General features: G+C 31.2%; 1 non-coding gene across 1 annotated transcript; it reads right to left on the reverse strand.

Moving 5' to 3' along the window:
* Window positions 1–1163: 1163 nt before the first annotated feature.
* On the reverse strand, window positions 1164–1237 carry TRNAV-AAC (transfer RNA valine (anticodon AAC)). Its single transcript has one exon. It is a non-coding gene; the product is annotated as a tRNA-Val (tRNA).
* Between the last annotated feature and the right edge of the window lie 10823 nt (window positions 1238–12060).

Genomic DNA, 12060 nt, shown 5'->3' on the forward strand with positions numbered 1-12060 from the left:
AAGTAAATACCCGAATACTCTAACATATGTGTAGTTACAACAATAGAGACATGCTAAAATGCAATTAAAATGATTTCTCTCATACAAAATAACTATTTCAATTGATACATCAAAACAATACAAAATAAATCCAATTAGACATGAATAACAATAGGAATTATTGTGAAGTCTATAGAATAAACAAAGATTGGTATGTCAAACATAGACTAATTGGACATTAGGTTAGATGGTTTTGAATAGGTAGATTACTCTCCATCCATAACAATTAAACAAATTTAGAATTCAATGTAATTAAACAAATGTCAATAGACTTGATATGATGGTGGGTTTGTTCAAGTTGATGCAACAACTCATGCCATGCCAACTAACATTCATTAGAAGTTAGCTTAAAGGGTGTGATCAAATAGAAGGCCTCACAAAATCTTAACATTTAATTAATTTGGGAGGACCTTGGTTTACAAACTTTTTGTTATTTATAAGATCTTATTTAAATATATTAAGGATACAATCTGAACCTGTCTCACAATAATATAGACCTTCATAAACACGATAGTCTTGATGGTGCCATGTCTTGGTGGGAAACTTCCAACCTTCTTTATGCTTACACTTTGAATAATTTTGATTTTCTTAAAATATTTGTGCACTGAACCAAACTCAAAATATTAAAAATTGTCTTTCCTGTTTGTAGTCTAGGCAGTTGATTTACCCAATATTGTTGAGTAGATTTTGTTTACAAGTTTTTTATCTCCCATGGTCACCTACATCTTTCGTTAAACATTCTTGTTGCGCATACTTGTAAGAAAAATTGAACAATAACTAGCATACTTAGGAATGACATGGATCTAAATCAACTTCATTATTGTTGTAATACTTTGACATAAAAATTAATTTTTTAAAATAAAACAATAATACTAACATCTCTATTTTAAAAAGAATATTTAAAAGTCAATTTTAAAAAGAATATTTAAAAGTCATTCTGAATATTTTTTTAATCTGATTTTTTTTCAAAGAAATACACTCCCAAAATAATATCTTCTTCGACGTCTTATGTCTTTTATTTACGTATAATAATAATAATAATACGAATAATCATTAATGCGTAAAAAGTAAAACTAATCAAACATTGAATATTTTGTTTGGAAAATTAAAATTCCCATTTTACAAGGCGCCGCCCAGACTTGAACTGGAGACCTTCAGTGTGTTAGACTGACGTGATAACCAACTACACCACGGCACCTTGTTTATATTTTAAATTTTACAAATATTAGTTTATATATTATAATTTTTTTTAACAGTTTTCTTTTTAAATGATCGTTCACAGCGCCTGTATCGAGATAGAGCTACAACTTAACTTTTTATCTACGAAATTAAATTTAGGATTTTAATTTTTTTAACAAGGATTTTAATACATATCATGCATTATATTTGTTTTATATAAAAGAATATATTCTTAGTAAATTATAATCTATATAAATTGCATTGATATATATCTTATTATATTGTAATTTTTGTTACATTATGATTATAAAAATAAAATTAGTATACCTATCTTTAGAGAAATATAAGTAAAGTAACCTGCAAAATATCATATTTGTTTATTATTCCACTTAAAAAATAATTATATTATTATATTATAATTAATATTAATTTATTATTATATCATATCTTTATATTATTATTATAATATTATTTTGACGAAGTTAACTATTAGTATGGTGGAGATAAATAGAATTAGTTAATAGTTAAACTCAAAGTGAGTGGTAGTTGAGAGGAGAAAATAAATAAAATATTTTTTTTGGTTTTTCATGCATTTATTTTAATTTAGGTTATTTAAAGTTATTTAAATTATTTTTATTCAAGTAATATAAAACTAATTGTAATTATGACGGGGTTATACAATATGATGGGTGCCAATTTTAATCATAGGGGTTTTTAATGCCGCATATCTATCAATCCATTATGTGAGTATTAATACGTCTTTCACATAATAAAAAAGTAAAAATGATTTTATTGTTTTCATTTTTTTTAGTCTCATTATAGAAATAAAAATAAATCGAAAAATAGATTACAAATACTTAATGTTTATCCATTATAAAATTAATAAATAAAAAATAAAAAATATTTCTTATTTATATATTTATCTCATTATAGGAATAAAAATTAAAATTAAAATGATTTACAAATACTCGATGTTTATCTATTATAAAAATAAAAATAAATAAAAAATAAAATAAACAAAAAATTACAAATATTTAATGCTTATCTCATTATAGAAATAAAAAATAATTTACATATACTTAATGTTATCCCTTATAGAATTTATATTTGTTCTATATTAATAATTTAATATAATTATATTTATTATTACATGCTATATTTTATATAAAATATTTAATAAATATATTTATATTTATATTTAATATTTATACACTTATCATTTGATTATTATTTGATTATTATTTTCATACATATAACATCGATATTACAGTTATATTTATTACATTTTATACGTTATAAATTATTAAATAAATATAAAGATATGAAATATAATTAAAAATATTGAGTAATCCAAAATGTAGTATGGCACTTCAAGATTGATTTTAAGTTTTTTTAAATATTTGATATTCTTTTTAATTCATAAAATGGCAATGTCATATACTTCACATTAATTTAGAACATATACAGATTTTCTTACTTGTCTTGAATATGAATAATGTAGTTCATAGTTAAAAATAAAATTTCAAAACAAACAAGATTTGCAAAATAAATACAACTACCCAAGAAATCCTTCAACTATATAGTGAATGCAAATTGATTAACAATTATATGAAGCATAAATACAGTAACTCTCCAATCTCTAAAATCTTTTACATGAAAGGATTCAAGAAATGAAAGTGTTTTCATAATTTTCAGACAAGACATTTGTGTTCAAATATCAATTTTGCTCTATAGTGAATGTAAACTGTTGAATAGTTATATGAAGCATAAATACAGGATTCAATAAATGAAAGTGTTTTCATAATTTTCAAACAAGACATTGTTGTTCAAGTATCGATTTGTTTTACATATAGCTCCAATTTCTTGTCTTGAACCTATTCATTGCCTCTTTGAAAAACATATTTTTACAAATTATATCCATTTTCTATTTTATTTAATTTTAGCCAAAATATTAATTAACAAAAGTTGCAAGTTTAATTAAAAATGCATTAAACTACTATCTTTCTTTTATTCAATGTTTGATAACTTTATTTGCACTTTATAGCAAGCTATAACTATTTTTCTTTTGTTAATGCACTAGGTGATTAAGTATGAAAGCATTTTTTCCAATGAAGAGACCACAAATCTCAAATGCTTCCTAGTCCCAATTTAAATGTAGATAAAAAAACACTAAGCTCTTCAAAGGATTTCATTTTCATTTATTCATATATATATATATATACAAGTTCTAAGCATGTTCTAGATGTTAGGTTAGTGCAGGATCATGGGGGGTCAAAAAGTGGTGACGTGAAAAAAATAGCCTTCTCCATTCGCCTAAAAACGCAAAAATTCATGTTGACTTTTTGCTTGGCCTAGGTGTCAGTACACCTTGGCATGGTAATTACCTAAGCAAATCGAATATTGGATAAAATCATATATTCGATTAAATTGATTATTCGATAATATCGGATATCCCATTTTTATTTATAATTTTAAATTAAAAAATAAATTATATAATATATAATGTAATATTATATATTATATATTATAATATATAATATATTATTATATTATATTATATATTATATAATACTTAATATATATTATATTATATTATATGATATTATATTATATTATATTATACTATATTATAATATAATATATAATAATATATTATAATATTATATATTATATTATTATATTATATTATTATATTATTATATTATATAACATAATATTATATAATATATATAATGTAATAATATATTATATAATATAATAATATATTATATAATATAATAATATATTATATAATATAATAATATATTATATAATATAATAATATATTATATAATATAATAATATATTATATTATATATATTATATAATATTATATTGTATTATATATTATATAATACGGATTATATAATAATATATTATATAATACGTATTATATAATATATTATTATATTATATATATATAATATATATTATATAATAATATATTATATAATACGTATTATATAATATATAATATATTATTATATTTTATAATATAATATATTACATATTATATAAATATATTATATAATATAATGTTATTTTAAAATAATTGAAGTATAAAAATCGGATATCCGATAAAATTGGATATCCAATTTTCTGAGACAACATATTTGGACTGTGACAACCCGTGAGTTATTTTTAACCCACGGACTACGCGATTTTTGGAAATCCGATATCCGGTTTTTCACCCAAAAATTGCTAAAAAATACATTGAAAGGCAAGAATTTTATTGTTTTCAATCACTTTCATTCAATTTTTATAATTTTTTAAATGTTTATTTGTTTTTCATTGAAAATATGGTTTTTTCATGAAAACTAGGTTTTTTTAATCCAAAACAAAATTGTTTAAATTTGTTAACTAAATTCAATTGTTTACTTTCAATTAGGTTAAAAATGGGGGATAACAGTGAAAACACTGATCAACCACAAGCGCAACAACCAAACCTTCATTTGTCAAACCCCCCTTAATTCAGGATTTAATTATACAAAATTTGAATGAATTGAGGGAGATTGCAAATGTATATCGTAGGATCCCTCGTCTAAACCCAATGTTTGATCCTCTCACATTGATCATAAAGAGTATGGAAACCATGACTAAGGAGCACAAGGTTGCCCTTTTGTGGCGAGATTCTATGACGGAACAATATGCGGATGGCTTGTCATATAAGGAGATCAAGGATCTCAAGATATCCAAAGCCACTATCGCTTCATTGTTTGTGAATCCCCCGCACTGGTCAACCCATAGACCCCCAAAAAATAAACCTTTCTAGTAAATGGTGCACAAATGATGGTATTATGAAAAACTTTTGGGATCGTTGGTGGATGGTTTACGACAAAACCACCCAACAACAATCTTGATGTCCCCTTCTACTTCATAAAAAAACTGTATGCTGAGTTTGTTTCAAGAAAACATGTGAACTACTTTGACATCCAACCTTTCCAGGGTGTGGGTTTAGGTATGCCCCAAAATAGACCTGGGGTAGTTAGAGTAGTCAAGGGCCCATATATCCCCCCTCCTCCTATTGATCCCCCACCTCCAGTGTAGCATCCAGATATCATTTGTGAGGCGGCTTCACGGACCATATCGGCTATTCACTGTTTAAGTAGCCTTTTGGTTTCTCAGGTTGGGTTAGTAGCTTAGCCTACTTTTGATGGTAGCGGTGCATCTGGTGGCACTGACACATCATCCTCGGCTCCACACATTTGCATGCCCCATAGTTGTGTCATGTGTGGGCACGTATGCTTGGGTCTAGTTGGACAACCTATTGATCCTCCTACAGATAGTGCAGATTATGAGGTGCATGAGGTGCATGAGATGCACGATGCACCAGATGTTATGACACAAATTGGAGGATACCCTGGGGAGTCCTCACATGCTAGAGGTGAAGATGCACTGTCATCATACATTGATGATGTAGTGGTAAAATTTGTATTTTCACAGTTCATGCTATATTTTAAATGAATATTTATAATCTAGATGATATTAAATACTAATTTTTATTTTCATGGTCTATTTAACAATTGATGACCGAGGAGGAGTTGACATAGATTTAGGAGGGAACTTTGTCGGCCATTTCATTTGGCCTTGATAGCTTGACAGTACATATATTATTGCACCTAGTCGTTTGTATTTTATTGTACATACATGCTCATCATTTATATTGATATTAATTAGATTATGTAGTAACTTGCATGTATATCTTATTTTAGTCTTGTAGGGCACAAGTAGCACAAGTGCAGGGCAGTGTGATTTAGGATCTGGTAGTGCAGTTGGAGACAAGGGAAAGGTAATTGAATGCAAATATGATTGAATGAATAATTTAAATAACTTATAGTTATTATACACGTCAAGACATAGATTGATAGTTTCACATACTTGTTGTGTATATGTACAGAGAATTCTTGGCTTCACATCCTTGTTGACTACACCCAATATACCTAAAGATGATGATGATGAAGAAGAAGAAGAAGAGATGCCTCGAGTACATGTGTGTTTATTTTATTTTGTGTTTAGTAGATATAATTTTTTATTATCAGTTACAACTATATGTTAACTTGTATCAATGTCATGTTTGTGAACATATGTAGGTTGTGTATGAAAATATTGAAAACATACCTCCTCTACCAAAGACATACATCAAGAGTCCTACAAAGCCGAAGAGAAAATGTGGAGATGAGGTAAACATGAATAGTTTAATTATAGTTCATTTTTATGTTAACTTTTCGAATGTGAATTATATAATATAACTAATATTAATTGTGGTTTGTTTTTTCTTGTGCGGGATCCTTCAGAGTCGAGCAGTGCGGCGAAGAGGATTGATTTTGATGATCCATCAGCAGCTTAGGATGTTATAGATAGTTTTGGGATGCTTACATTTCTAGTTGGCATGTATATTTTGTATATGGACATACATTCACGTATATAGACATACATTTTGTTTGAGTTGGCGTTTATGCCATATTTGTGTATGGACATACATTTGTAATCATTTGACATTTTTATATATATAGAAGTTGATATTTGATCATATAAATTGTTGCTCATCTGTGCATGGTGTTATCATGGAAATCTTTAATCTTCATTCCAATAATTAATAATGGTTAATAATGGTTATTTAATGAACAATACAATTCATTTCATTTCATCGTAAGTGTTGTTTGTATAATGAACAATACAATACATTTCATTTAATGAACAATGCAATTCATTTAATGAACAATATAATACAAATCATTTAATGAAAAATGCTTGATACAATTCATTATTACCCTATGCATGCTCCTATTTTTCCCCCCCACTCAGTCAAATGCTCGGGGTCATACGCTACTGACGTCATCCCTTGAGCACCCTAAGTGCTAAAAATTGTCAAACTTTGACGGGCCCTAACTCATAATCTGTGGCACCTGCGAATGATTCATTTGAACCTACGGGGTCATGAGAGGGGTCTCTAAAAAATCCTATCTTGGTTCTTCAATTTTTCCTATGGTTTTATTAGGGCAGCATTTTTTTGGTTGGCGAAAAAATCCTCAGTCTCATTCAATAGAATGTTGTCGCGTGGTCAATTTCTCATTCTGCTCATCGTGATAACCAATCGTCAGCACTGACATGTCCAGTTAGGCATTATTACCCTATTCATTCTCCTATTTTCCCCCCCACTCAGTCGAACACTCGGGGTCATACCCTACCGGCGTCGTCCCTTGAGCACCCTGAGTGCTAAAAATTGTCAAACTTTGATGAGCCCTAACTCAGAATCTGTGGAACCTACAAATGATCCATTTGAACCTACGGGGCCATGAGAGGGGTCCCTAAAAAAGCCTATCTCAGTTTTTCAATTTTCCCTATGGTTTTATTATGGCAGCATTTTTTTCGGTTGGCAAAAAAATTGTTAGTCTCATTCAATCGAATGTTGTCACGTGGCCAAATTCTCATTCTACTCGTCGTGATAACAAATTTTTGGCTCTAAAATGTCCAGTTAGGAATTATTACCCTATGCATGCTCCTATTTCCCCCTCCCCGACTCGGCTGAACGCTCCAGGTCATACCCTACCGGTGTCGTCCCTTGAGCACCCTAAGTGCTAAAAATTATCAAACTTTGACGGGACCTAACTCAAAATCCGTGGAACCTGTGAATGATCCATTTGAACCTACGAGGCCATGAGAGGGGTCCCTACAAAAGCCTATCTCAGTTTTTCAATTTTCCCTACAGTTTTATTAGGGCAGCATTTTTTTGGTTGCCAAAAAATCATCAGTCTCATTCAATTGAATGTTGTTGCATGGCCAATTTTTCATTTTTCTCATCGTGATAACAAATGATCGGCTCTAACATGTCCAGTTAGGCATTATTACCCTATGCCTACTCCTATTCCCCCCCCCCCCCTCGATCGAACGCTCGAGGTCATACCCTACTGGCGTCATCCCTTGAGCACCCTAAGTGCTAAAAATTATAAAACTTTGATGGGCCCTAACTCAAAATCCGTGGAACCTACGAAAAATCCATTTGAACCTATGGGGCCAAGAGAGGGGTCCCTAAAAAATCCTATCTCATTTTTTCAAGTTTCCCTATGGTTTTATTAGGGCAGCATTATTTCGGTTGGCAAAAAAATCGTCAGTCTCATTCAATTGAATGTTATCGCATGGCCAATTTCTCTTTTTGCTCATTGTGATAACAAACCATCAACTTCACAATGTCTAGTTAGTAATTATTACCCTATGCATGCTCCTATTCCCCCCCCCCCCCCACTCGGTTGAACACTCGGGATCATACCCTATCGGCATCGTTCCTTGAGCACCCTAAGTGCTAAAAATTGTCAAACTTTGACGAGCCCTAACTCAAAATTCATGGCACTTGCGAATGATCCATTTGAACCTAGGGGGCCATGAGAGAGGTCCCTACAAAATCCTATCTCATTTTTTCAATTTTCCCTACGGTTTTATTAGGGCGGCTTTTTTTCGGTTGGCAAAAAAATCGGCAGTCTCATTCAATCGAATGTTGTTGCGTGGCCAATTTCTCATTCTTCTCATCATGATAATGAACCGTCAACTCTGACATGTCCAGTTAGGCATTATTACCCTATGCATGCTCCTATTTTTCCCCCCCACTCGGTCAAACGCTCAGGGTCATACCCTACCGGCGTTGTCCCTTGAGCGCCCTAAGTGCTAAAAATTGTCAAACTTTGACGGGCCCTAACTTGGAATCCATGGCACCTATGAACAATCCATTTGAACCTACAGGGACATGAGAGGGGTCCCTACAAAATCCTATCTTGATTTTTCAAGTTTCCCTACGGTTTTATTAGGGAAGCATTTTTTCGGTTGGCAAAAAAATCGTCAGTCTCATTCAATCGAATGTTGTCGCATGGCCAATTTCTCGTTCTTCTCATCGTGATAACAAACCGTCAGCTCTAACATGTCCAGTTAGGCATTATTACCCTATGCATGCTCCTATTTTTCTCCCCTAGTCGGTCACACGTTGGGGGTCATACCCTACCGGCGTCGTCCCTTGAGCACCCTAAGTGCTAAAAATTGTCAAACTTTGACAAGACCTAACTCAGAATCTGTGGCACCTATGAATGATCTATTTGAACCTATGATGCCATGAGAGGGGTCCCTACAAAAGCCTATCTCAGAATCTATGGCCCTAACTTGTTCAATGAAAAATATAGATAAACAAGCATTACACTATAGACACATAATGATCATCAATATTTCCATGTATTGCATACACATAATTACCATTACACTTGCATGTGGCATCCATGAAGGGATATGCAAACATGATTTTTTTTCATTATCAATATAACTACACCAATGTACTCATGTACAAATACATTGTATATCATCAATATAACTAAACCAATTTGCTCATGGACATTGTATATAATCATAACAAAGTTACATCAATTTGCATCCATATACAAATACAACATCCCACTTCATCTGCATCAGACATCCTCATGTCCTAATAGAAAAGCTTACATACAGCAATGCCTGCATATAAATTAAGACCAAAATAAGTAACCTTTTTATGAGGAATGAATGTGCTACAAGAAACAAATTATAACACTTAATACAAATTAGTTTGTCAAATTATAAATAGATCATTTGAAAAAATTTTAAGACGTACAAGATTATATAATTACGAAACTTACTAGTTTCTCTGCAAAGTATACAAGCATAACTTTGAAGAAAGATGCATGTTGATTAAAGCCCTTCTCAGTGCATTTCTCTGCATGGTTGAAGACGATGGTAGATATGGTCATTTATAAATAGCAATACATTCACTTGACTTAATGTTTATGTACAAAATTTAATCTCATTAATGCACAAAGGAATATGTACCATCACCAAGAGAGGGTCTTGTCAACGGCGAATGATCTAGCATGAACCTGTATTTTTAAGAATTGTTAGTCTACACATAAAATGTATGGATGAACATAAAGGCGTTATGATAATCACTTCAAATGAAATGCATGATAATAAATGAAAAGGTGGAATTATATACCATAAAAATACATCCCTTCGAATTATATCAAGAAAACCCACTATGTTGATGCAAAAATCATAATGTGATACTGTTGTATATCATCAAAAAAGACCTACATGAGCATAAAGGTTTTGCGATAATTATATTATCAAAAATTATCAAATAGTGTTGTCTAATAACAAAAATTGTAAAGCTCATCAAATGCATGATAATAAGTCATGTTGCAAAAATACGTCCCTTCCAATTATATCGAGTGTACTCGCTATGTGCATGCAAAAACCGTGTTGCCAAAAAAAAAGTTTCATCAATAGACCTGTATTTTGAACACATCCTTAATATACACGTAACAAACTTGAACATTAAGGTTTAATGATAATTGTTTTAAATGAAATGCATGATAAAAAAAATAAGGCACCATTAAAGACCTACTACTCAAGTATGCTTGAAAGGTCATCTCTTTGCTTAAGAGCATCTAGTATTGCTTCATGATCAACAGTAGTCACTGTCCATAGCTCTTTGGTCTTCGGTTTTTCTTGATGCTTCAACAACTTGAAATTTGTAGCTATAGTAAGGTGTGAATACATTATAATGGTTTTGTGTCTCTCATAGTCTTCAAATGCAGGTATGCCATTCTTTCTAATCATGTAAGTTTGCAACCAAGTTCCCACAACAACAACTGAACCTGTAGGATATGTGAACCCATCATCATCTGTCACTAGTTGTGTTAGCTTTTGTTTTCCTTGTACACATTGTGCCAACCAGTATTATGATCCCTCTTCATTCCCTTGTGGTGCAACAACTGCAAAAACATGTCCTGGTTGTACAAGATCTGATAGACAGTCATACTCAAGTGAACTTTCCATGTCATCCTTTGACAAGGATATTGTTTGAGATAAAGGAGTTAGATATTGGGGAACCCACGTATCAACCCACTCACTTGACTTGCACTGATCCCAAACACAACTTTGACAAAAATAAGCCAATGCTTATGTCCAAATGGTCCATGTACTTGCATATGAGCTGAGAAATGAATGCATCTTTGAAGAATCTTTAATTGTTTGACAATCCAATCTATCTCCCACTATGCCCTCCTCAACCAACCAGAAGAATCTGGTCACTGCTAAATCAAGAATACCTCCATGTGACAATGCTAAACTACACCAATCAACAATAGAACGTGCATCAAAGAAATTTGCACCTGAAATCCTCAATTGCTCCTTAACTAGAGCTCTCTTCAAACATGCACTTGCTCCATCATGCTCCCCCTTCCCATGCCCGGCCTCAAAAATACACCAAATATGAGGTATACACCTCTCTACATGCATTCTACTCAACCAATAAAACATACAGGCATTGTTGAATTGACCCGTACAGTTATCTAACCATATGATATATCGATCAATTGCAATATCTTTCTCATGCAAGAACTCAAAAAAATTATCAAAAGAATGTTGCACATACTCGAAGGAGTGTAATCTATCATCACTCATATAAAAATGATACTCCCTAATTATCTTCCTGTCCTCTTATGTACTATCAGGAGCATGTCTATATGTAATGTGAACAAAAATACCAATCTGGATTGAATTGTAGACTGAGACTGTACCTCATTTTGTGGTTGCAATGTATAGTTCTCTGTAAAATCAACCACCAATACAATAGTGTCAATCAGGAAAGAGTTCTTACACATCTTGAACTGTTGATCCAACCACTGAGACCTATGGGTGTGCCTTGCATACTTGTAGAAAATATTTTCCTTAAAATCCAAAATAAAGTCAGCAATACTCACTTCTCTTGAGACTAATTCGCATCTAGAA

This window comes from Cryptomeria japonica, chromosome 11, assembly GCF_030272615.1.
Source record: "Cryptomeria japonica chromosome 11, Sugi_1.0, whole genome shotgun sequence".
NCBI lineage: Eukaryota > Viridiplantae > Streptophyta > Pinopsida > Cupressales > Cupressaceae > Cryptomeria > Cryptomeria japonica.